This window comes from Hermetia illucens, chromosome 1 (assembly GCF_905115235.1).
Source record: "Hermetia illucens chromosome 1, iHerIll2.2.curated.20191125, whole genome shotgun sequence".
Classification (NCBI taxonomy): Eukaryota; Metazoa; Arthropoda; class Insecta; order Diptera; family Stratiomyidae; genus Hermetia; species Hermetia illucens.
The window spans coordinates 24,977,305-25,004,670 of NC_051849.1; the positions used below are offsets into that span (position 1 = coordinate 24,977,305).

The 27,366-nt window shown below is 43.7% G+C and overlaps 1 protein-coding gene across 4 annotated transcripts in view; it reads right to left on the bottom strand.

The window, feature by feature from the left end:
- Positions 1 to 27,366, bottom strand: part of LOC119646471 (gamma-1-syntrophin) — a 260,298-nt gene that overhangs the window by 215,504 nt on the left and 17,428 nt on the right. For all 4 annotated transcript variants that reach the window (XM_038046923.1, XM_038046922.1, XM_038046920.1 and 1 more), the window contains one exon: positions 25,816 to 25,878. The gene's annotated coding sequence lies outside the window, so the exon portion shown is untranslated. The remainder of the gene's footprint in view (positions 1 to 25,815; positions 25,879 to 27,366) is intronic.

Here is a 27,366-nt window from a genome sequence, read left to right on the forward strand (position 1 = left end):
CCGAAAATCTGCCTGGATAAGTAACTTGTACAATCCGAACACCCTTAAAAAGGATCTCAGTGGACGACTGGGTTGGGACGGTTGGCCTTTCTTCGAGAAGACATCGACGTCGCATTGATACAGGAATCTGGATCGGAGCAAGTCTAACCATTGAAGGACTCTAAATATTATAAATTGTGCCATAATACAGGGAACACTGATTGATCGAGATCTAAAGGACAAGTATCCTCGCCAGAACGAGACTGCACGCGTTTGCATATCCGGATTTATACTCCAGCGAGCTAATTGTGTTTTTCATGGCTCATGGCCGATCACTTTCACCAGAAGAATTAAATATACGGCGTTCATCTTAGCAGCGAGGAAAGTCAACGGTAGATAGACTGCCACCCACCCACTTTGTGGCAGCACGGAAATCATTGAAACGGGTCAGTCTCCATTTGACTTCATTATTAATGCAAATATATAGGTATGCAACAGGGACAATACCCGAACTTTCTATTTCCTCAGCTCAGAAAACTAACAAACAATCGGACTTTCAGGATGGAAAACTGGAAAGTATCGTAATAAAGATCCTTGTCAGATCAGAGTTGAATAATTTTCGGTTTAATTGTCACTGTAATGGGATTCCTACCTTTTTACAGACCCCAGAAGAATCGGCTGGGGAAAGTTTGGTCGGGTCGTCAGAGACAAACTTTTCAGTGTTCACAATGTTAAAGTTGGCATTACCCGACGAACTAGAGTTAAAGGTCGAGGCTCAGGAAAGACACTTAAAACCGCCCTTCAACACTCAGTGCCCTGTAAAGTCAACCAAACGGTTACGGTAACCAACGGTATTGGAATAAAGATATGTCCGATCAATCTCTGCTAGTAGCGCACTTGTCGTTAGCTAGGTACTAGTCGGGCATTAAAGCTACCACGAAGATGTCCCAACTGGAATATGTAAGAACATTTAAAACACCAAGGAGGTTGCAAGACTCAGTAAGATTTTGGCCAATGAACATAGGTGCCCATCCTTGGAAACCTTTTGAGTGGAATCCTCGGGTGAGAGTCTGGCGTTACTAGCCCATAGATACTTCACTTGAACTCGTGGAGGACTTTCGGGCAATTAATCTTCTACGCCTGCAGGAGGATCCTTGCAATTTAATGGGGTCATCGGTCGAGAATAATTCCTTGGATGCACACAGCCATTTAATTCTAAAGTACATTATTATTGTCCCGGCCGGCGCTGAGGAAATTTAATAGAACTAGTCTTAATACGAGTAGTATTCAGGGAACTGCGTGTGCAGGGCCTACTAGGGCTCTGCAGTCTTGTAAAAACATTGTAGCGTGCTATGTTATCAGCCCACGTGAGCCTAGATGTTGGCCAGTGAAGCGTTAATGCCGTAGTAACATTCCGGACGAAGTACCTCAGGAATTCTGAGCATCCTCTATATCTCTCAACAATAGTACGTTGTGAACTAGGCGACGTGTTTCAAGGTTATAAGATTCTTCACTCATCTTCGCGGATACGTACAGTGTAACCGAGTCGTATGGTTTAGCAGGATTACCCAGTGTATTACATGTGGCCGTGTTCGCGATGTGGGAAGTCTGTTAATGGCTAGTTAGTAGTTATTCTGACCGACAGCTAAGCGACTATTAAGCTGGCTGATGGAGCAGTTCAAAGACGCGCTAAACAGACTGGACGGCACACTCAAAGCCAACCTCCACTGGGTTTCGGGTCATAGGAACATAGAAAGGAATGACCCGGCTGGGGGACATGCCAGGCTGAGAACTGTGGTAGGTGGAATCTTCTCGCACAGCAAGTTCCCGCTAAACAAGGCGGTCGAAATACGTATAGGGATAAATAAATATTCATTGTCTTTAAGGAAGGTTCCTTTAAGAGTATTACCCGCACTGCTTGATAGCTACTGACTGCAGACGGCAAAGGCTCTCCACTTGCATCAAGTCGAGGAGAATCTGGCCCTCTTATAGCAGCTCGTCAGCTATTCGGCCAGACGTGTACAAATGCATACAGAAGGTATGGATGCATAGTAAAACAACAAAGTACGAAATAGAGGAGGACGTCAATAAAAAAAGTCTTAGCTACTTTATAGGAAGGAGAGAACAAATAGGACGCGCTGAAAGCATGAACGATTAGAAAGGAGGCGATCATTGGGTTATCAAACGAGGGCATGTTGGGTGAAAAATTCGGTAAAGTTTATCGAGTCATGCAGGGGGTCACTATGAAATGACAGGTATGCGCGGTCGGCCGATCGTTGACGTATTTCTTGAGGATTTTGGAACAAAAGAAAATGAGTGAAGCAGGATGAAAGAATGGCCAGTTCAAACCAGTCTGTAATTGGAAGGGACATAAGGAAGGAAAAGGATGATGAACTAAAGGCAGAAAGGAAGTAAAAAGAAGCTTATGCACAAAATATGCAGTTGTCAGGAATTGGCAGTGGAATAGACAAAATTTATGGATGTGGGGAAATAGTGAGTAGGATTATGGAAACTGCGAGTGGGCGAGCTACAGCCGTTCCATTTACCGTCAATTTTACAGAGGAGCTCTTTTGGATAATAATAATAGAATAAGAATAAGAAATAGAGAGCTTTGAAGTTGCGGTGCGATGATCGAGATGGTTGGAGCGTCTGTTTCACGATCTCAACGTCGTGCTCCGGGTTCCCAGGTTCCCGACTATAGTCATGGATGATTGTGATTGTCTGAAAGGATTAGTATAATAGGCCTACTACAAGTTTGAGTGCTGGAATTCCCCCCTTAAAACAAAAGAGTTTTGAAACTGGCATTACGGAATCTGTACTTGGCTAACTTGCGCGCAACGTGTGTTCCTAGATGGAGAGCGTCGACTATGACATACGAGGATATACAAGGAAATAAGTAATGAAAAGAACGAATTCAAGAGAGTAGTCCAAGGACATGTTGGGGTTGAATTGCTGGGTTTCTTCCCAAGAATTGACAACAAAAAAGAGGAGAAGGGAAAAGTGAATCAGGAAATACTAGAAAGCTAGGATGATTGGGTTAATTGAGCATTGAGTCGGAAGGATTCCAAAATTAGGGCGTCTGCCAACAGCTAAATAGGAACTCATAACCAATTCACATACTCCGACAAAATATAGGTTTTGCAGAATTTTCCAAACTAAACTCGAAGTTTTCCAAACTAGTTTTAGACCTCCCTCCCCCCCGGAAATTAGCTTCTCAAAATCAATTTCAGAATTTTCCATTCCAAAATCAATGTCATAGATGATCTACGAAACTAACTTGTGGCCGAGGCGGACCAACACCATCACTAACCAGATGTCTGCAAGCAACCCATGGTCAGGCTGATTTCAGGGATGATTTCACTTCCAAAGTTTTTCTTTCTAATTATCGAATTTAGGGGTGTACTTCACATTGTAGTGCAACATTGCCGAAACCTTGTGTTGTTTCGCTCTTATTTTTGTAGTGACAGCCAGCGCAGACCTTTGAATGCGGCTATTTGTACGACTGAGTGATTCAAATTGCAGTTACCCTACACCTGCTCTGCCTTCATGTGAGCTTTAGACTGAATTTTTTGGAGCCCTATCATTTGACTTTCACATTATCCTGAATGATACATACAACATCAACTTAAAATTTTCATAAAGTGAACACTTTTCGAAATATTTCTTTAATAAAATAAAGTAAGAAGCCAATCCGCAGACAATTTTCCAAGTTTCATCAAGGAAGTATATTTCGGAAAAGATGTCTTTCAATGTTTTAATTATGAAAATGCCACTTTTCCTCAAAGACCATCAAAAATTACTCTTTATTCTTCAATTTTCCTCTTCATAGTAAGAACTGAAACGGCCCAATTGTTTCACTCAAATATTTGAGTGCCTGCCACAAATGATTAATGAGCAAATAAAGCAAGCTTTGGTAAGCACTAATCCTTCCACCTCGCTCCACCCTTTCCCCTTTCAGTTCCTCCTGCAAAAGGGGCAAAACTGGAAATTTCAACGTCATCCCCAGCTCAAAGGAAAATTGCTTCTCTATTTACCCAAAACTCTGACCTCATTGGACACGAATTCAATTCCATGTAGTCTTCTCGAAATAATTGAACAAACAAAACCATATCCTCGAATTATTAAACCCCTTCTCGTTCCTAAGAAAAAGAACTTACAGTTACTCGAAGAAAATTCAATTTCAAGTTTCTGACAAGCTGATTATTGTTTTACTCCGAACAAAGATAATAATTTATTTGGACTAATGCTCTTCGAACCGTATTACTTGGGGAGGTCTACAATGATATCTATTTTCGAAAGTTCCGCTCCACCCTCAAAAACTTAAACTCTCTCTGGAAAATAATGATAGTTGTATGAAGAGGAAGTTTTCAACTGGACGAAGTATTTTCTAAAGTTTTTCTATAAAGTTCTGTTGCTTGTGCCGTGGGTGCGATATGGGAATTATGGGGAAGGGCTCAGAAGTTTTGGGGTTGGGCTTGTTTGCGTAAATGATATATGATAATTGTACTTAAAGCTTTTTGGTTCCGGAGCAGTAGTTAAACTACACAATACTGCTTGCCACCAAGAATAGTATTTCTAACTCCAATCCCCTTTCTCCTCACCAATCTCTGACTATGTATGTATGCATGAAGTAGTATGGTTAAACCAACGGCTGATAGAATGAAGATAAATTGTTTCTTATACTTTCATCCTATTCTGTAGCAGGGTTGGTTCGTCTAGATCTGGCTCACTAACCTAAGCACGTTTGAATTAACAGGTTCTCAAATTACCATGTACATAGAGTATCAAACTGTCGCAGTTTCGTTCGGCTTCTGGGTTGTTTCCCGTCAATTTGAATGACCAAACCAATCATAGTTAGAAAGCTGAATGGATGGATTACATGGCAATATCAAGAGACTTTTTTCGCCACTTACGCACGATGGATGCAGCTCCATTTCAGCTGCAAATGTCCTTGTTTTATGCAATTGATCCAAAACAACATCTTTGTTCCTGTTACCGCGCAGCGACGTTGAATTTCTTTGGCGTGTTACCCAGCATTTCGGACTGTGAACTTAAGACATTCGTTAATGCGTCGATCGCAAAGGATACCAGGTCGTCCTTATGTAGGAAGCAATTTTATGGCGTAAAAGGCGAAAGAATTTATTGCATGTTTATGTAGATGCAGGATGTGGAGTGCTTATTGGTGCCTCTTCCACACCCTTATACCTATTTTTCTTTCAACTCTCTCATAATCCATTGATCACCAAATTTCATCGTCTGATAATTGATAAATTTTTCTTTTTTTCTCTTTTTTCTCTTCCATTTCAACTTCCATTATTGAATTCAATTGGAGCGCATTGAACTATTAAGTGGAGTGACGTAGATTCAGAATGGAATGGAACTGGCATTAGCTCATTTGCATCAAAACGAATACTACGAAACAACTGAATTATCATTGGCAACTAATACCCAATACAATCAATCAATACAGACCAGCCGACCCGCTACTGAACACGATAAAACCGATGAATCTGACCTAGACGAACCGACCTTGCTACAGAGTGCGACTTAGGTTTAAGAAGAGGAATATTAAAAAATGTATCTTCATTTGACCAGCTGTTGGTGTTCAGGCACGCGATTTCGAAACTGCGACCAACTCCACCTCGACGGGACCTCGAAACATCTTCACAGCTTCTCATTAGGGTGGACGCTCCTTGGAGGCCACTGTAACCACCTCTCTTAGGTTTTAGTCCTTACGGCGGTAGATAGCTTTATGCTCCTTGGTAAGGAGGGCAACGAGGATCACTCACACGATGATCATCACTAGCAGCAGCAATGCCACTCGCGAAGCTCTCCGTTTCTGCAATTGATCAAGGCGTTTATGATGCACCTCCCTGTCAACGGCATCAGCTCATACCTCACGATGTGCTACCATTGGTTTTGAAGTACAACACAGTGTCCGTGCATGGAAAACGCTTCCGCCGGCATTGGAGAAAATCCTCCCAAATTCCCAGTTCAACAAAAGGCCAAAATATGTTGGTCAAGCGATTTGTGGAATGCCATGGTTTCTAAAAATTAAAGAAAAACAGTTTTTAAGCAGTTGAAGCCGGGGAGAAGGGAAAGATTGAGGAAGACATATATTAAAATGCTAAAGTACTAAGTTATAAAGACTGGTCAAAGCCTCAAGCGTAACATAGCCATTCTGCCTGACAGCCGGCCCGCCATTAACACTTTGTGTTTAGCGGCGACATTCTCCAAGCGGTTGGGGCAGCGCAGGGACGCGTTGAACAGTTTAAGCAACAGACACAAAGCATCCCTCCTTTGGGTAACCGCCTGAGCAGGTTGAACCTCCCCTGTGGACAGTTCTTCAGTGAGCATAGCCTGCGTTCTATTGGCGGCTGTGTGGGGTAGAATCCGTTCACACAACTTGTCAGCCGGCTAACCCTAAATGTGGAAGGCTCGCCATCAGCACTAAGTCACCTAAGACCTGACTTTCCTACAACAAAACTCGGTCAAACGAATCGAGCTCAAATGGATTTTTGGTTACAAAGTGGAAAAGCCATTATCCTTTGTAAATGCCAGAGCCTGGCCTTAAAGATTTGAGCCAGCTAGACTTTACTCCCCTTGCCTTGTCCACTCAGACCACGGAGTTTGTGTCATTAGAGTGGCACAACACCGTAACAATTGCTATCCTCGAAGGAAATCCTTATACCTGTCCTACTCATCAATCTTTTTCGTGGGATTTGTTATCTATTTATTTGCCTTCGTGGTTGCGATATTGATGACGTTTAAGTATGATCTTGAGCGTCCCTGAAACTGAGAATTGATTCTTCTTCTTTAAGTCCCTGTAGCTTGAATTATTCCTTCAAAGCAGTGCAGTCTTCCAGAGTTCTTCATTTTTGTCTGGAAACTTTGGGTCAGGATAAGATTTTGCCCTTTGTATTGTTTATTGTCCTTCACAATAACAACAACCGCGATCTTTTACCTTAGACTTAGCGTCACATGTTAGCATCCGCAACAGGAGTACCTGTTTTAAGGCTTCTCAGCAATTAGTTCCAACCCAAAATGCATTTATTTTTATTTTAGATGCTAGATGCTTCCTCGGAAATTGGTAGCAGTGCTGTTAGTAGATACTTATGGCTTGGACTGCAAGATTCGGATTTTTTAGAAGCCCAATCTAGAACTTAACAGCGGATGCTATGCCTTTTTTGGCTGGCGTATATTCTCCTTTCCCTTTATGAACTAGAGCAGTTCAGCTGTTCTTAGTGGCGCTGCAGGAACGGTGATTTCTCTGGATCGATAGTCTCGAATATTAGACGAGTTATTCTTTTTATTTACTATTTCGGCTTTCAAGGCATGCCCATTTCTTAGGACTGAAGTACGACCTGCATATTCTTCGTTGAACCAATTGCAGCATTGGTATCCAAATTATTCACCGCTGTGGTATTGCACTTGATGGATAAAAGCCTCTAAGCAAAAGAACTTCTGACCATCGAAAAATCCTTCAAGTCCCACCCTCAAAAGTTACCTCACATACTTGAAAATGGCGATCAAACTAGAATCTACCACGGAATTCATCTGAAGTGTCTCTTGCCAGGAAGCTTCACTGGAGATTATCTGGTACCATGGTCAGAGCCTTTGTCAGTTAAAACGTGGAATTACGCTATACAACTCGGGCCACATACCCGTTAGTTGCGGCAGAGGTGTTAGATAAGCCTCGAATCCACTGGCATGAATTTTGAACCTGCACTCAGTGTAAACCAGTGCCGTTGTAGCAGTCACGCGGGGGCTTTGATTATGGTCTCCAAATCAATGGGATTATATCTACTCAAATTAAATACCCTAGACCTAGAGCCGCCTGAGTTCGGTTTTGAGGCCCGTATACTGCATATTTTTTCCTTCGGTCGCCTTCCATTTTGGTTTATACGCCGATTATCTTCCCCTCATTCACCCACGCGTCGAAGTGATAAAAAAAATCAGCAAATCGACAGGATACGTAAGTGGTAGATTTGCACAATTTTCACCGGTTTTCAGGTTTTTGGGATAGATCCTACCTCGTGGTTGGTAGTTGTCGAAGTGATTATTTCGGCCATCTCAACACTTTTATTACAGGAGTTCTGCGGTAATGCAGTGGGCTAGAAATATTTATGAGTTTACAAGCCCTCGCAGACTCGCTGACTTGCAGCCTCCTCGTTAATGTCGTAACTTTTGGCGGTAATAATCGATGGTCAGCATCTAAAATCTATGTAATCTCTTTGTAACACCTGTTCTCCTAAGATGGAAGCTAGTTAAGGCATCAAAACTTCATACGTAAAAAAGTGCGATCAAACCTCTCAATCAATCAGGTATCGAAAGAAATTTTTCTGGGCTGTGAAACGCCATGAATCGTGCCCTGAAATAGGTATGATTGGTACTTTTGCAAACACTACAAACCAAAACACTTCAGGAAGATGAGAAACTGGGGTTGTAATTCATTTTGAAATAATTGACAAAATTTTTTTTCCGAATATGAGGGAGCCCTATCCTATCCTATCCCCAGTCCATCCGTTTGATGGCGGAAAGAACCAATTGGAAAGAAACTTTCTTGCTCGGTTTCGTAGACCGTTGTTGATGTCAAATGGTCTTGAGAGTGATCCTGTTGCTTTTATCTGGCCTCGCACATGGGTCAGGGTCAGCCTAGACAGTCTTATCAATTTCGTCGGGATACCGAATTCTCTCATGGCCGTGTACAGTTTTACCCTGGCTATGCTAGCATGGGCGGCTTTAAAGTCGATGAACAGATGGTGCAACTGATGTCCATATTCCAACAGTTTTTCATCGCTTGCCGCAGAGAGAAAATCTGATGTGTTGCTGATTCGCCTGAAGTGAAGCCTCTTTGGTATGGGCCAATGATGTTCTGGGCGTATGGGGCTATCCGGAGAATATCTTATAGATGGTACTCAGCTACGTTATACCTCTATAATTGCTACACTGTATGATATCTCCCTTTTTATGAATGATACAGATAATGCCTCGTTGCCAATCGTCAGGCATTGATTCGCTGTCCCATACCTTGAGCACAAGTTGGCGAACTACTTGGTGTAGCTGGTCGCTTCCATATTTAACCAATTCGGCTGTAATTCCATCAGCTCCTGCCGACTTATGATTTTTAAGTCGATGAATTACACGGACTGTTTCTCCTAAACTTGGTGGTGGCAGTATTTGTCCATCATCTTCAGTTGCCGGGACCTCCAATTCGCCGATGTTCTGGTTGTTCAGTAGCTCAGATGGCGCTGATTTATAACTTTAGTCAAAATTATATACTTCATTTTGTCACAATGTTTAATTACTTTCTTTCGAAAGGTTATCCAACCTAATGTCTCTTGGTGACAAGTTCCGCGACAGGCGAACGACCTTTCCTAACTGGTTTCTGCGCAGTTGCCATATACTTATGGATCTATCCCTTTCGGCTTTTTTCATCTGCAAAAAGGAGATATGAACCTGGTGTTATAAATGTTCATCGTCTCGGTTGCCAGGATGTCAATCGGCATCATTCCCGATATGATGAACGCTGCATCATCTGAAATGGTCCTGAAGGCAGAACACACCCTTGAGGCTGTTCTTCTGTAGACCATACTTAGTTTATGTGCCTTGCCTAAAGGATGTAGCGCGTTTCCCCAAACTGGAACTGCATACAACAGATAGAACTCACCACCCTGGCTGTGAGCAGCCTGCAAGTATGCCGCGGTTCTCCTACGTTCGGCAGTATCCTGGCCAGAGCCATACTCGTCGTGGATGCTTTTTCGCAAGTATGCTCTATGTGCTGCTTAAAACTAACTTTTTCGTCTATCATCACCCCAAGTATTTGATGGTCGGCTTGGAAATGATGATACGATTCCCGATTCTGATTTCTCTCGCGGCGCTTAGTGAAGAGGACTACTTTCGTCTTTCCCTCCGCGAGTGCCAGCCAAGCCTTAACAACACTCACTGTTTCGCTTGAGTACAAGTCACTATCCTCGCGATACTTTGCGACCACAACCAGTGCAATATCGTCAGCGTAACCCACCACCGTCGCCTCCTCCTCCAACCCCTTTCGTGAATTGCATTTTCGGCCAAGCTAGATGGTATCATTGGTATCAATGGTTGATTTGGTTTTACGGAACTCATGCTGCCTATCTGAAAGGCCCCCTTGGCTCTCGATTACGGGGAGTAATCTACCATAGATTACCCGCTGCAACATTTTCCCCATAATGTCTAGAAGACATATGCGTTTATAGGAGGACAGTTTAGGCAGCAGCACCAGCTTCTGCCGCTTTCATGACAGAAATATACCCTCCGACGTGCACGTTTCGAACATATTCGTTTTACATTTGACGGCAAGTCTGACGGCTTTATTCGGTATGTTTTTAGACCCAGGGCTTCACTCTCGCCTATTCGACTGCAGATCTTCGGCAGCTTGTCCCTGGTGACTGGTCAAATCGGCATCACATTCAGGGGCGCTGGAAGGTATCAGTACCTCCACTTGTTGGGGAAATAACCTCTTGATTAGATGATGAGATGATCGACGGATCCCACGGATTTATGTCCACTTCCAAACAGAACTCCTTAAAACAATCACTCTTACTCCGCTAGATGGCAAACTGGAGCTTCTTGCGGGGTTCTCTATAGGCATGTTCCTTTTGCCCTTGATGGATTCTACCTATTGCCCTCTGAGCAGTTCGTCTAGCTTTGTAGCAAATCGATCGAAGGCTGGCAAGTTCATTATTCCACCAATAATTGGGTCTTTTAGTGGGGAATGAGCATCACCTCCTGCTTTGTGTGACACGGAGAGCTCTATCCGCGAAGGTGCCCGCTTTACTAGCCAGGTCTAACCACACCATCATGAGTGTTTGTACATCCATCGCTTTTGCAAGCCATCCTGGCATTCTTATGGCTTTCGACTTCCGGGATGCGGGGTGCCTTTTTTACGTCACCATCGTTGCCCAAAACTATATCCAACTGGACGAGTACTTCTAACAAGCACCGCCCCTTGCGTTAGTTTCTTTGCTGCCGCACGCATTAAAGTCACCGGCTATCACCTTTGGACCTCGTTCCCTTGCGTCGTGAACAAGATCATCCAACAGGTCTTCAAATTCAGGCAGTGTGAGCCTTAGTGGGGCGAAGCAGCTGTATACGAACATTCCGCTTATTTTTGCCCACACAAGCTATTAGCCGCCTGACCCATGCTAAATTGTATGGCTTGACGACCGCACGCCCATATCGCCGCTCCACCAGTCGAATCTGTGATCCATACACCACCGTTAAGACTTCTGTACGGTTCACTAACGATACCAATCTCGATTGCGGATTCGTAAGTGGTCTGCGCAAGCAAATCCTGTGCGACCCTACAATGATTGTTGTTTATTTGTGTTAACCTCAATTTTTCACTGCAGTTAACGCCTTCCTAAATTCCGGGCATTTACCACTTCCGACAATATGCCGGTTATCCCGTCCCTCCTTTCCTTCGAACAAAATGCAGTGGGGTCTCTATCGCACTAATAGGCAATATGTCTTTTCTCCCCACACCTTCGACCTCAACCGGACCGATCGATGACGCTAGGGCATGCCTTCGCAAAGTGTCCGAACATCAGGCATCTGAAGGACCTCTTTAAAGAAATCTGTTCCCCTAGTTGACGAGCAACACATCCAATCCGAACCTCCCCCATGGCCAACAACTTCCGCGTTGCCTCCACTAGCAGTCGTATTGTGGCCGTTTAAATACCGCCATACGCTTTTCTTAGGTTCACAATAGATTCCTCCAACTTCTGTGGATGGATCCTTGCACTGTATGTAGATCTCATGTTTTTAGGAGGGAGTTTATAACTTGGTTACGAAAGCCGTCAGTTTTTCCCATGCTGGATTTTTTTAGGTCAAACATGAGATCCCCTTTCTCGACCATCCGGATTTTGCTGACATTTCCGCCTAGGTCTTTTAGACCGGAGTCAGATTTCACCTTTGTTGGAGATTACAATTGCCTCCGGGTGAACTCGCAACTTTGCTTTCTTGTTCCTTTTTTTTTCAGGCCCATAGTCTAACCACCGTTCTGGACTGGTCGAGACCCTTTTTCCTTTTCGGTGCCTGCTGATTATCTAATGCTTCCCATTCTTTGTCTCGCACTCTCTAACTTGATCCAAGGTCGATGACCTTCTGCTTTGGTGTCACTTGGGTCGCCTGTGACATTGTTGGGACTGGGATGTTCGGCTTTTCCTTAGGCTTTCTTTTTTCTTCCTGCAACTTATTGTAAAGCACCCTGATGGCTCTCACCAGGTTCTTAGTGGCTTTGTTTCACATTGTGCTTGTCCTTGATGAATTCGGACAACTCAACTATTTTAGTCCCAAGTTGCATAAAAGGTAGTTCTTTTGGGTCAGGGCTCTATTCTCGGGGAGTGTTGGTCAGATTACTCCTTTTACGGACTCGTTCACCTTTTTCAATTGCTAAGTTCCCATGAGTTTTATTTTTTGCCGTCTTTTGAATTGGAGAAGACCGTAAAATTGACGAACTTCTCCTTAATGGATTTACTTGCTGCTGCTGAAATACCACTTGATCAGATCCGATGGGTGTTAACTCCGCCATGCTATTAACATATTATAGTATGCTGGTCCCAAGCCCAGGTAAAGGAGGAGGGTTTGAGGCAACGTACACTGTACTATCCTCAGTAAAACAAAAATAAAATGCTGAGATCAGGGAAAGAGATAAATAGAGTATAGTTGGAGTTATTCTATTATGCTAAATCCTACCTGATCTCTCTTGCTGACAGGCCCCGCGACAGGTCGACCAAGAAAATGCATACAATGTCGTTACAAACAAGAAGATCGGATTGAGTTACAAGCCTCGGAGAAATGCTAGGGCATCCACCTCAGTCGACGCGGCAGGACGGGCCCCGGTTCTATTGAGAAATGGGCAAGGGTTCTTGACGCATGGACGGCGTCAGGACATAAACAAGTTAGTCCGAACACAACGAATAAAACAAATACGTGTCTGCACGCTAAATGTTGGTACCCTAACTGGAAAGACCGAGGAACTCATAAGAGCCCTGCGGAAAAGGTGCATTGATATCTGTGCTCTGCAAGAAACCCGATGGTCTGGTTCCAAAAGCTGCGACATTGAACGCGAACGCGGTAAAAATGGCTACAAACTTCTCTATTTTGGTAACCCACACACTCAATATGGTGTTGGCATTGCCATCCCAGAGGGTTTCCGTGATGCCATTAAAGAAGTCGAACGATTTGATAATCGGCTGATGAAGCTCACCATTATATCAGCTAATCGCACTATTCACTTCTTCACCGCGTATGCACCACAGACAGGTCGACCTGATGCCGAGAAAGATGCCTTCTGACAACCTCTCGATGAAAAGACTTGTCACGTGCCTGCTGCCGATTATGTAATCATTGCCGGCGACCTTTATGGTCATGTGGGTGAAAAGGCAGACGGTACCAGGTGCCATGGGGGAAACGGGTTCGGAGCGCGCAATGAGGGTGGCGAGCGAATAATCGATTTTGCGGACACCCATGACCTTATACTTATGAATACATGGTTCATCAAACGATTGTCTCATCTTCCGACATTTTATAGTGAGAACAGTAAAACGCAAATCGACTATATTCTCATAAGACGCCAACATTTTACCACTGTCACTGATTGCAAAGTCGTTCCCTATGAGACCATCGCACCTCAACATCGGCCGTTGATTGCCGTCCTACGAATTAAGCTCCCGATAAAACAGTGTGAGGATCGCACTGGCTCGCCGCGCATCTAATGGTGGCGATTTCGTGAGAACAAAGAAGAAACGATCTCACTCGTACGATTGAGGACCATTACGAATGTGGAAGAATCGTGGAATCAAATGAAAAACACGGCCTCTGCAACCCTCGGGGTCACCAAGCCGGGTAAGCGGTACATCAACCGAGATACTGGGCTTTGGAATGATGATGTTGGAATGAAGGTCCGTGAAAAGAAACGCCTCTTCCACAAATTTCTCGACGATAAAACGCCTGCTAATTGGCAAATCAATAAGAATGCCAACCGGGAAGCAAAGAAAGCGGTCGCTGTTACCCGAGTGAACCATTTCAAAGGTCTTTACGATAAACTGGACACTCGGGATGGCGAGAGAGATCTGTATCGACTTGCTAAAAGCCGTAATGAACGCACACATGATATCGAACACTTTCGTTGCGTTAATGACAAGAACGGTGCTTTGCTTACCAACCGTCGAGCGGCAACGGATAGATTTTAACTGAAGAATTTGCTCTTCCTCCGCTTCTACAATCATTGCCGAGATTTGGAGCAGTTCCACCAGTAAGCTCAGTTGGGCTCAGTCGAGGAGGCAATAAAACAAATGAAACCGGGGAAAGCAACAGGACCTGACAACATCGCATGTGAGCTCTGGAAAGCGAAAAGCTGGGACCCAACACTGTGGCTCAGTGAATTCTTTAACCGGGTTATTCAGGAAGGAACAACACCATCTGACTGGCAAGAAAGTACCACTGTTCCAATATGGAAAAAGAAAGGTGGTCCAGCAGAATGTCCAATTTACCGTCCGATCTGGTTACTTTCCCATTCCATGAAGATTTTGGAACGCATTCTTGACAACTGTATTCGCGAAATCGTTGAAATAACCGTGAATCAAGCCGGATTTGTCAAGAACTGCGGAACTACTGACGCAATACACCCTGCGCGGTTACTCATGGAGAAACGCCGTGAGAAGTATCGCCCTCTTTACATTGTCTTTCTGGATCTAGAGAAAGCGTTTGACCGTGTACCACGCGAACTCATCTGGTATGCTTTACGACAACACTTCGTGCCAGAAGAACTCGTGCGCTGGGTTCAATTGCTCTACCACGATCCGAAAAGTAAAGTTCGAAGTATGGCGGGTGTATCAAAACCGTTTCGTGTCTCTGTTGGTGTTCATCAAGGAAGCGCCCTCTCACCACTCCTCTTTGTTCTTGTTATGGACACCGTCACACGGGATATCCAACGTCCAGCGCCCTACACACTGCTTTATGCAGATGATGTTTTCCTAGCATCTGATAGCAAAAATGATCTCGAGCAACTTGTTCAAAAATGGAATGATCGCCTCATGCAACACGGTCTCAGATTGAATTTAAACAAAACTGAATTTTTGACGACCAATCCCCATGAAACAGGCACAATCACTGTCAGCGGTAATGATCTGCCCAGACCTGAGCGATTTAAATACCTCGGGTCAACGCTATCAGCCAATGGAGAACTGCGTTATGAAATTGCTTCACGCATTAACGCAACCTGGATGAAGTGCCGTTCCACAACTGGTGTTCTTTGTGTGACGTATCAACGAACGTCTTAAATCTAAAATTTACCGAAATGTCGTCTGTCCTGTCGCTCTCTATGGTTCTGAGTGTTGGCCGACCATAAAAGACAATGAACGGCGTCTTGCGGTAATGGAGACGAAGATGCTACGTTGGACTAGTGGCGCCACACGTTTAGATCACATCCGAAATGAGAATATCCGCGATCGTTATGGGGTTGCACCGACCGTGGAAAAGTTGTGAGAGAGGCGCCTTCGATGGAATGGTCACGCAATTCGTGCCAACCAGAATTCACTTGCCAAGATTGGTCTGAACATCGAAGTCGATGGTAAACGACCAAAAGGCAGACCTAAACAACGGTGGCTTGATACGCTAGATGGGGATTTGAAAGCCTCGAGATTGCACCCAGATCAGGCATTCGATAGAGCCAAATGGCGAAACCGATCACGACGAGCCGACCCCGCTTGTGAACGGGACAAAGGCTGAAGAAAAAGAAGAAGAAGATCCTATGGGAGTCGAAATCGCCTTTTTTGGCCGCGTATCTCCTTTTAGCGCATCATTCTTTGCCTTTGCAATTGGTGTTCTTAGCAGAGTTGTGCTTCATTTGAACACCTCCTTTTTCAAGTCTAAAACATTTGTAGCATTAGATGCACGGTGGCCAAGTTGTCCGCCACCGAGGGACTGCGGTCGGGGCATACCGACGGCCGAAAGCCCGCTTGCTCGTTCCCAAAAGCCGCCAGAACTGGGGTTCGAAAACCGTGCACCGTAGCCTTACTCCTTCCCAATTCGTCGATGTTGGTTTTATTTTCTGGGAATTCTTCCCATAGCCGTTTTGGTCCACGTACCAGAGACGAGCAACACTAGGCCAGGCACTAATAGGTATTCGCCACCTGGAGCCTGCGAGGAGTTACTCCTTATACTCATATTTGAAAACTCAATTTCCACTTCATCTGTTAAAATTGTACATCTAGCATGCCCTAAAGCTGCTTTTAATATATTCATCCCACCATCTATTCTCAAAATAGTATCTTTAACTCCATAAGAAAATCCACGAATTACATCATCATTCACGTTCAATAACCTTTTCCAACTTGAAGATTATTCGTCCTGAATGCCACAACACTCATCTAAGATCCATCTATTCGAGGATAATTACCCGAAAGTCGTCTCTCTGTCGTGTATTCTTCATTCAGACCGTCTACATTTCACTGATTATGCCGGACTATTGGCCAAATCCGGCCCCATAAACGAAGAAGGGAATCACCGACTAAGGAGAGCAAAGAAAGGAATATCGATTGGAATGTTTGTGGCCTTATTCAGCTTCTGCACAACATGAAACTAACAAATAAGATTAATGACATGAAATCGTTCGGAAGATGTTTCCTAAGGAAGAGAAATAAGTTCATTACGAGGAGACGAAAAAGAACAAGTTGTGCTGGGAGATTTCGTCTAATTTGTTTTTGTGTGTGTTTTATGTCTTTACCTGATTAAAGGAGGCGTCAGAAGGAAGCCAACGTGTTGGATGAAGCCGGAAAAGTTGCCACGAAGAAATTATTTATCTCGATCTACTGTTGTGCTGGATTAGCACTGACAAAGGCTTCAGGAGAATCACATCTGGAGCTCATAAGTCGATTCAATAAAAGAAATTGTATAAACATGAAACTTCTAAGCTCTCCGCATTCATGATTTTATTATGTGTTTTTCCTACGTTTACGCGGTAACACGCTCAGAATGTATTTACGTCAGAGTCAATTCAACAAAGTCGAAGAGCTTCCGTTCCCACCTTCTTTGTTGTCAGATATCTGCTTCAGAACTCTAAGAACTCAACACAATGTAGGTTTGCTTAGGTAACCGCAAATAAAGAAACATGGAAGCCTTAAATCATAAAAGCAGAACGACCCAAATGTTTATCCACTGGCACAGTAAAAGGATTTAAATCATAATCAACTTTCGAGTGCAACCCCTCCACCGAACACATTAAAAAGTGTCCTCCCCCATAAAGCACCGGGTTATACACATTATTGCCAATAAAATATCGAAATGACGACATTAAATTTTTATTTATGTGCGGACTATTGTTCTTTGCGGAAATTCCAACGGTTCCATTGCATACCCCCTGAATACAGAGCTGTAGAATTTAATGTCCTTATAAAATGCTCCTTGGTAATGGCAGACAGGAGGCAGACTCGACAGGAGAAAGTAAGCCATCCTCCGATATATTGTAAGAACTGCTTACCGACACGGAGCACATGCATAGATGAGGACAACAGGACACTTAAGGATTCTTGAGGAGTACATCTTCCACGGAGCGACTACTGATGTAGTCCGATGTGGTGCTTGTTGGGTTATGTGCCAGGTCGTGTTATGTAATCAAAAAACTGTCTAAATGTTCATAGTGAGATAAAATGCAGCAGATATTTTGCCAAAAATATATTTTGGTGTGAATCCGGGATTCGACGCACGTTTTATTTAAATCAATATTTGCTCGATGCAGACATGAGTGTGTGGAATGCATAATGGAAAAAAATGCTTGCCTTACTGCGTGGATAATGGATAACGAACCTTTCTGTATTCAGAGCAAATTTTATCCTTGAAAAGATCTATTCTACTATATCTAATGAACTATATCTGGTAGAGGTAGGCAAATAGCGTTTACTATAAATTTTTCCAATCAAAGCGATGAGAATTTGAAATGTCCTTGGGAACCACGTTATAGCATGAGAATACCAGCTATCCTAGGAGTTTTGTAACTCGTCTTGCTCGGATTTGATTGTCAGGAGGTCCCAATAACAAGGACTGTTCCAATATCTGCGCTTTCACAACTTCGGTGCCCGTGGACGACTGGGTGATATGACAAGAGTAACCATCTCAAAGGAGCAAAAATGAAGACGCGGACCAAAAACTGTGTTCAAATTTTTGTTTCTAAAAAGATGATGGAGCCAATGAAGATCGATGTTCCAAGGGAACACCGATCATCATTTAAGGAAGGAATGCTGAAGATAGTGCAGATCAATGTGCAGTCCCTGGGCTCCTTATAGGGGAAGACATCTACATCATACGGCAGGGATCCAAAATTTCAAAACACCAGGGGAGGGCCCGAGTATAAACCATTCCCAGAAAGGGGTTATACGCTTTTCTATGTCCTAATCTAAGTTCCTGTGATTCAACCATTGTTAAGCCGGAGCCAGTTATCACAGTATACTTGTATATTTCCCCAGCGTACAAATAACGTATATCCCACGACTGATCAGCTCATCTGGGGGCGGAACAGAATTGAGCTTCTTTTATCACCGCCCGGAATCCAACGAACGAGGCGTTGGACTGTACTGAGAGGAACCACTTACTACTACTTCATTTAATGACAATAGTAACTTGACTGGCGAGAACTGGAGAATGCCTAAGTAGAGATCTTTTTCTCTCTTTGTATTAGAGGTTACCAAACCATTCAGAGACTTTAGTATGACGGACTAAAGAGAGTTTTGTCATATTATTAGGGTTAAACTTCCTAGTACTCCTAGTGATAGACGAACTGAACTCAAAGATTGCGAATTCAGAGGAAGGAATTAAAAACCATTTTCCCACAGACAGTCTCGGTGCTAGTAAATCACAACAAGTCGAAGTGAAATTCCGACTATAATCCGGAGGTTCTTTGTGGTGCGGTTTAAACAGTCCTTTGTAGGCTTGAGTTCATGCCTCTTCATAAGCACCCTGGTGGGTTCGTCAGCTATAGGTCTCTCAGCCGTTCCTTTTCATTTTTTATGCCATAGTTACGAACCCGTTTCCGATTCCACAAAAGAGTTCTGGCCCATGAAGTAGCCTCCCTGCTCCCTTCTAGGTCGCTCTCTCATCGTCTTCCAACCCAACGTGGCTCCGTACTCAGAGTATCCAGACCTTCTTGTGCGATCCGAGCATATTGACTCTCCCAAGGCATTTCCATATCAGTTCGGCTGATTAGACCTTAGTGCCTTGATCGCCGTTTGGCTGTCGGTGAGAATAACATTGTTCTGATTCCTATAGCTCCTTTTGAAGCTGCGTATATTGGCGCCTGGATGATGACGTCATACACATTGTAGAATGCACGAGCATCACAAAAAATGGCAAAGTTTCACCTCTTATAACTTTGCTAATAAGTGTATCTGAGAACGATACCTGTTACACTTTTTGGGGGTCATATTTTGATCCCTCATTCCCCTATGTTTCACCCGATATCAAATATGGAACCAGTTTCAAAAAGTACTAATTGAGCCCTTTCATTTGATGGCCACATTTCATGAAAAAAAAGTTTGTACCCTCCATTCACATCCCCATTAACCTTAACACAAAATGGCGCCACTTGCTGACTGTAAAGGGAACAACAGATCACATGCTCTTACCAATTTTCGTGACAAGCAGTTTAGCCGTTTTCGAATAAATCAGGTGTGACAGACAGACAGACAGACAGTCTGTGTGGAGTTACCAGATCGCCCATCAAGCACGGCCCCAGTTGGTGGACAGGGGCTTATTTATTGATGTGTAAATATGTGTCCATGCACTTTTCTTTTATGACTGTGCATGCGCTAGTTTTTGCTCATCTTTGCTGCATGGACCAAAATGGCTATGGGGAGGATACCCAGAACATAAAACCACCATGGAAGACGAGAGAAGGAGAAAACTTCCGGTGCAGGGGCTCGAGACCCCAGTACCGGCGGCTTTTGGGAGTGGGCAAAAGGGCTCCGCAGTGCCTCGGTGGTGGACAACTTGATCACCTTGGCATATGATTCTACAAGCGAAGTATGACCTTGCCAAGAACACCCGCAACAAAACCAAACAGCGATGAACCGAGGGCAGACCGTTGGATGACAAAAACTGTGATAACACCCACCGCATATGTTCAAGATGCGCGACAGCAGGAGGTACTCCAGGACCAAGAAAGGGATCCATTCAAAAGAAGCTCGTCGACTATGAGATCTCCACCAACGTCAAAGACGGTAAAGGATAAGATGCAGACAGGGTCAATAAACGCTAAAAGTTAACGAGCGTATAAAAGGAGTAACGCTATGAGGGCTGATAGAGAACAGAGTTCTGATCCGGAGGAATTACCCTTCACCCAGAATTGGGTGTGGGTCGAGCTGTCCGAGTTTATCAAGGACAAGCACAACGTACACCAAGCCATAAAGAATACGGTGAAGGCTATTCGAATTCTTTATAATAGTTCACAGATGGAAGAAAAGAATACCAAGGATACGCCGAACCCTGTTGTGCCAACAGTGTCACATGCGACCCAAGTGACGCCTTACCGTAAAAAAGCGAAAGGAAAAGCAAAAGTGCGAACTCGCCCAGATGTGATTATTATCTCCAATAAGGGCAATCTTCCTCTTTAACCTGGCCCTCGAGGAAGTGATCCGTGATGCTGAGGTAAATGCAAGAGGTACGATCCTCTTCAAGTCCACCCAAGTACTGGCCTATACTGACGATATCGACATCACGGGAAGAACCACCCGAAACGTACAAACTGCCTTCATTCAGATCGAGCAGGCGCTGATTGGCGCGAGATCTTGCGCTGCACATCAATGAAGGCAAGACAAAATATATGGTGGCAACGTCAGCACCGAAGACGAATCAACCAACAACATCAAACCGCACTGGTCAAACACAAACACGAAGAAGAATAAGGATAGGAGAATACAACTTTGAGACCGTTGACAATTTCTCCTATCTAGGGTCGAAAATTACAACCGATGATGAAATCCGCGATGATGAAATCCGCGCACGGTTGTTGTCAGCCAACAGAGCCTATTTCAGCTTACAAAGACTGTTCCGCTCGAAACGTCTCACCATAGGGTCAAAGCTCTTACTGTACAAGACTATGATCTTGCCAGTCCTCATGTATTCCTCGGAAACTTGGGTTCTTAGCAAGAAAAATTGCGAACTCTTGGCCGCGTTCGAGAGAAGAATCCTCCGAAGAATTTTTGGCCCCCTACATGAGGATGGACGATTCCGTAGCCTACACAATGACGAAATCTATGAGCGACACCATGACCGTCCGGTTGTGGATAAAATCCGGCTCAATAGGTTACGATGGGCGGGTCACTTAATCCGTATGGATGAGGATGATCCCACCCGGAAAGTCTATAATGGCAATATCTATGGTAGAAAAAGAAGACGAGGCAGACCCTGCCTAAGATGGAGCGATGGCGTAGGTCAGGACGCCAGACAGCTTTTAGGGATATCGAATTGGTGGACCTCGGCGCAAAACCGGGATGTCTGGAGTTCCTTATTAAGGCAGGCCTAAACTGGATACCGGTTGTTGCGCTGTTGATGATGATGAAGGGCAATCTGTCCTACGCGGAGATACTCAAAAAGGTCAAAGCTGATCCCCACCTAAAAGATCTGAGCGAAAATGTGAACAGAATCCAAAAAACCCAGAAAGGGGATCTCATGTTCGAGTTGAAAAGATCCAACGTAGGCAAAACTTAGTTGGGGAGAATGCCGCAGTGCGTGCGTGCATGTTGGGCACTTCGCGAAGTTATGCACTAGCGGCATTGATCGATCCGATCGATGCAGAAGGTGCGGGGGGGGGGGAGAAAGGCTATATTACCAGACAGCGCAATAGGGACCTCAAATACCTATTGTGTGAAGTAAAAGAGGGACAGGATAACCGGCATACTACCGGAAGTGGTAAATGTCCAGAATTTAAGAAGGCGCATACTGCAATGAGAAAATGAGGTTTATACTTGGGTCCTGGAGTGGGACACAGAGAATCAAGTGCTAAGGGGCGCAGTTCATTAGAAGCTTTTGTGCAGATGGACATAGTTTTGGCTAACGAAGGTGCTGTAAAAACCTTTCAGAAAGGGGGTAAGGCTCGGTTCTAGACCTGACTTTTGTCAGCCCTGCACTGGCGCGTGGTATGTCCTGGTGAATCAGCGAACGCTACACCCACAGTGATCACCAGGCAATCTTCTTTGAGACATGTGTCGAGCCACGGGGAAAAAAGTTATCATGCCAAAACCGAAAAACATTTCAGGCTGGTTTGCAAAAGCTTTGGATGAGCAGATCTTCATATAGCTCGCCATCCAGCAAGAGGAAATGCTTTTAGAAGCTCTGCTCAGAAGCGGACGTAAACCCGTGGGGGAGTACTTATAGAATCGTGATGGGACGATTCAGAGGCCGTTCATCTCCGCAGATCACGATCCCACCCTCTTGCTGAAAATCATCCAGAGATTATTCCCCCAGCAAAAGGAGCGCACCGACACATTCCAACCACCTCGGAATGTGACGGCAATTGCACCAGTCACCAGAGACGAACCGCTGGAGATCTGCGGTATAATTGGAGACAATAAAGTGCCGGGCCTGAAAGGAGCACCGAATAAGGCCCTTAAGCTTGCCGTGAAATCCAGATTAGACATGTTGGCTGAGTTGTTCGAAGCATGCATGTCCAGGGGAATATTTCCAGTGGCATGGAATCGGCAGAAATTGGTACTTCTGCCTAAGCCTGGTAAACCTCCAGGTGAACCATCCTCACACCGCCTCTTCTTTTGGACACTGTTGGGAAAATGTTAGAGCGGGTAATATATAATAGATTACTTAAGGTTGTTGAGAGCCAAGGCTGCCTTTCAAATCGGCAGTATGGCAGTTGGTTACTGGCTTGGCCGAAGATGCTATTCACAGAAAGGGTAGTACCAGCAAATATTGCGTGGTAGTAACCCCTGGATGTGAAAAATGCATTCAATTCTGCTAATTGGAATCTAATACGGAAATCTTTAGCGAAGGTTGGTATTCCCGCCTATCTGGCTGCTATCGTCGATAGTTATTTAACTGAGAGGAGGCTCTGGTATGACACCACCGACGGACCCCAGGAGTACGTTGTTTCCGCGGGTGTCCCGCAGGGCTCCGTATTGGGTCCACTACTGTGGAACATCATGTACAACGATGTACTTAATCTTTCCCTTCCGGAGGAAGCCACAGTGGTGGGTTACGCTGACGACATAGCACTGGTTGTTGTCGCAAAGCATCTCGAAGATGCTGAGTTATACTCAAGCGAGGCAATCAGTGTTGTCAAATGCTGGTTAGAGAGCTCTGGTCTGACGCTTGCAGAGAAAAAAACAGAAGCGGTCTTCATCATGAACCGCCGGAAGAGAAATTACGCCTGTGTTAGAATCGGGAATCATATCATCACTTCCAAGCCGACCATCAAATACTTGGGGGTGGTGATAGACAGGAAGCTCAGCTATAAGCAACACGTGCAGTATGTTTACGATAAATCATCCACTGCTAGTATGGCCCTGGCGAGGATGATGCCGAACGTGGGAGGGCCAAGGCATACCTCTAGGTTGCTTATAGCCAGGGTGGTGACCTCAATCGTGCTCTATGCGACCCCAGTTTGGAGGGAAGCGTTGTGGTTGTCAATACTAACAAATTGAGTCCAGTCCACAGGATGACAGCCCTGATGGTGTGCTCTGCCTTCAGAATTGTCTCAGATGATGCAGCATTCGTCATCTCCAGAATGTTGCCAATTGACATCTTGGGAGATGAGATGGCGAATGTATACAATGTGAAGGCGATCTCTCCCTTATTGCAGACGAAGAATGCTGAAAAGGAGAGATCCATAAATGGATGGGAAAAGTAGGGGAACGTTTGGGAAAGGGTCGGTGGAATCACAGGCTCATTCCTGCAATCAAGGAGTGGTTGGAAAGACGATACGGTGAGATTATAATTAATCAGTTTCTCACGGGGAACGGAGGATATTGCCAATACCTGCACAGGTTCAGGTACAAATTACAATGGAGTCCCAGAGAACCCAGAGCATGTATTCTTTCACTGTCCGAGATTTGTGGAAGAAAGGAAGAATCTAGAGAAGACTCTAGCAGAAGTGCTGGTATCAGTAAATCTGGTGGCGAAAATGGTAAGACAACAAGAGAACTAGGATGCGGTCAACTTCATGATCGTGAAGGAGAAAAGCGCGGTCACGTAAATCGTATAAAAGGAAGGTAATTAAGCTAGAATGAGCTGACTCCGCCCCGTGGTGTAATACCTTATGATGGTCCCGCGGGGCAGGGGGGAGTCGGGGATGGTTTTAGTGAGTAAAAATCCCACACACTGGTGTATCCAGACCAGTGTCTTTTGAAGATTAAACATATCTTCGAAGTGATCATGACCTTTGCAATTGAAAAAATATTCATTCAAAAGAAATTTTATGTACTTTCCGAAAATGGCACCAAATCTGGGATTAAATGATTGAAATTGTGTTTCTTTTTTAAGGTCAAGCTTTTTGATACTAACTCTGTAAATGTCAAAGATACATGGACCAATTTTCCTCAATCAAAGAGAGTATAATTACGTTAAGGTACATATTTATTCCTATGGGTTGGAAGATATCAATTTGGAATGGTCATTTAGTGTCAAATATATGTAGCTTCGATTCGAAGATTTCCTCGAAAATGAAATTTTGCTCGGTTGATGCCAGATGGGGAGCTCAGTGAGTTGCAGAACCATTCTATCTATTAATATTAATGATCACGTTTCAATTAGTTATACTTCTTATAGAAACTACCTGGGGGGATCATATATGACAATAAAATGCTTCCTTTGGTTGGATTGAAAACAGTCATTTTGATTCATAATTTACTGCAAGCATTTAGACCGTGCCATACTACCGCCACTTCAAATTGAGAACGTACTTTCTTCCTTCAAAATCAGATAGAAATACGGCTCCAAAGTAACTAAATATTATGCATCAAATGTACAAGCGGTCGTTGTTCAAGTGAGAGCCCACGTTTAATGGTGGGCGAAATTTATACGTTCAACTAGAAAACATCAATTTCTTAAGTGCATTCAGCATTATCTTTATGGTCTTGGAGAGGATTGTTCCAAAGAATTGCTAAGAACTTCAATCGTGGGCGTTTCATTGTTAGTTGTATGAGATGGGAGCCAAGTTATGTTCCGAAACAGTTTCGCCTACCTTACCTGCCATTGATTTTGGTTCATTAGCAATCACACCTTTCCATAAATATGAAGCAATGACTAATTTGAAGCTTCCCAATTGCTCGTTTAAGACCTCAACTAAGCCGATGTGGTATTCTCAGTTATGTGTATTTATGATTTAATCAAAAAGTACAGAGATGCGCATATGTCAGGCCATATTGTGGGGGCTTAATTTAAATTTTACATGCATATGTTCATAGTTTCCAATTCTGCCTTTTGTGATACAACTGAAGACAAAGACCTTTGTGTAAGTTCCCCAGAACCAAAAAGACTGGTTTTTTGCCCAGAAGTCATGGTTTCAGGAAGGTATTGGAGGAGATGATAATTCGGAAAAGTGTCTATTATTTTATTTCAATTTTAGCTTGAAAACGATTGTTTAAAAATTTGATCACCACCGACTGTCAACAATTGAAAGATACTCTGAATGCATGATTATAACTTCACGACTTCAATATATATTCAACAATGTACCTAATTAGTTAAAAGTAGTGAGTTATATTGAGGTTGTCCTGGAAAGTATTCTGCGTGAAACTTATCTCAGAGATACATATAACAGTGAACACAAAGATACCCTGACAATGGAATCCTTACCTTACTGTCGGAAAGATTGTCTACCACCCGGCAAGTCCAGTTAATAGAAGCCGATATTGATATCTGCAATGCATAGAAAAAAAAAAGAAGTGGATGATATATGGTATGCATAAATAATAAGAAGATAATAGACAAGTCGGGAAACCGGAAGCTTGACGCTTCAGGTATAAAAGGTTTTGTGTTTCCCTATGTGAGGAGCATAACGTTCTCCATTGGCTTATAGCATTGACCCGAGATATTGAAATCGCTCAGTTCAGGGCAGGTTACTGCCATTGCCAGAACTGAGCGATTTAAATATCTCGAAGGGCAGGTTACTGCCATTGCCAGAATTCAGCGATTTAAATATCTCGAGTCAATGCTATCAGCCAATGGAGAACTGCGTAATGAAATTGTTTCACGAATTAATGCAACCTGGATGAAGTGGCATTCCCCAACTGGTGTTCTTTGTGATCGACGTATCAGCGTACGTCCCATATGTAAAATTTACTGCAATGTCGTCCGTCTACCGCTCTCTATAGTCCTGAGTGTTAGCCGACTATAAAAGACAATGAACGGCGTCTTGCGGTAATGGGGACGAAGATGTTGCATTGCACTGGCGGCGTGACACGTTTTGATCACGTCTGAAATGAGAATATCCGCGATCGATATGGGTTTGCACCGATCGTGGAAAAACTGCAAGAGAGGCGTTTTTGATGGTGTGGTCACGTAATTCACGCTAACGAAAATTCAACAACCAGTATTGGTGAGAACATCGAAGTCAATGGTAAGCAACCAAAAAGCCGGCCAAAACAATGGTCGCATGATACACTGGATGGGGATTTGAAGGTCTCGCGATTACATCATGATCAGGCATTTGATAAAATAAAATGACGAAACCGATCACGACGAGCCGACCTGAAGGCTGAAGGAGCGGTGAGCCTGACAGTTCCGTGCCACATAGTTAAAAATTCTATTGGCATCTATTTTTTAGAAAGTAATTTAAATAAATCATTTGATGGAAAGCCCTGTATTGAAATAGTCAACCTCATACGCTTCACACTCTGAGTTTAATATTATTAGCAAATGCCAACAATTTAACCAACATCAAATATAAACAAGTCGGGAAACCGGAAGCTGGACGCTTTAGGTACGAAAAGCTTTGTGTATTTCTTAGTACGTAACACGTAATATATCCATATATTATGTGAGAATATCCACTTTCGGGTGATATTGACATTCACAGTCTTCAATTTTCAAAGAAGCAACAAATTTGAGGTATTATAACTTTGTTAGTAATAGTGCGATTTCCACCAAACTTGGTAAGATCATGCTCTATATTACAGCCTATATCAGTGCAATTTCATGGTACTAGGATGAAGTTAAGGGGGGTTTCTAACCAATTACAAAAAATTGTAGTAATATACTATTATTAACTTTATTTAAACAGATATCTGCATGGAAGGTATTTCGAAGCCCAGGCACTATATAGTGGCAGCCTCCTGATTTTTTTCAGATTTTTCGGTTTGCTAAGAAAGAAGTGATCACTTTCAACCCCCCGCGCTTCCCACCCTT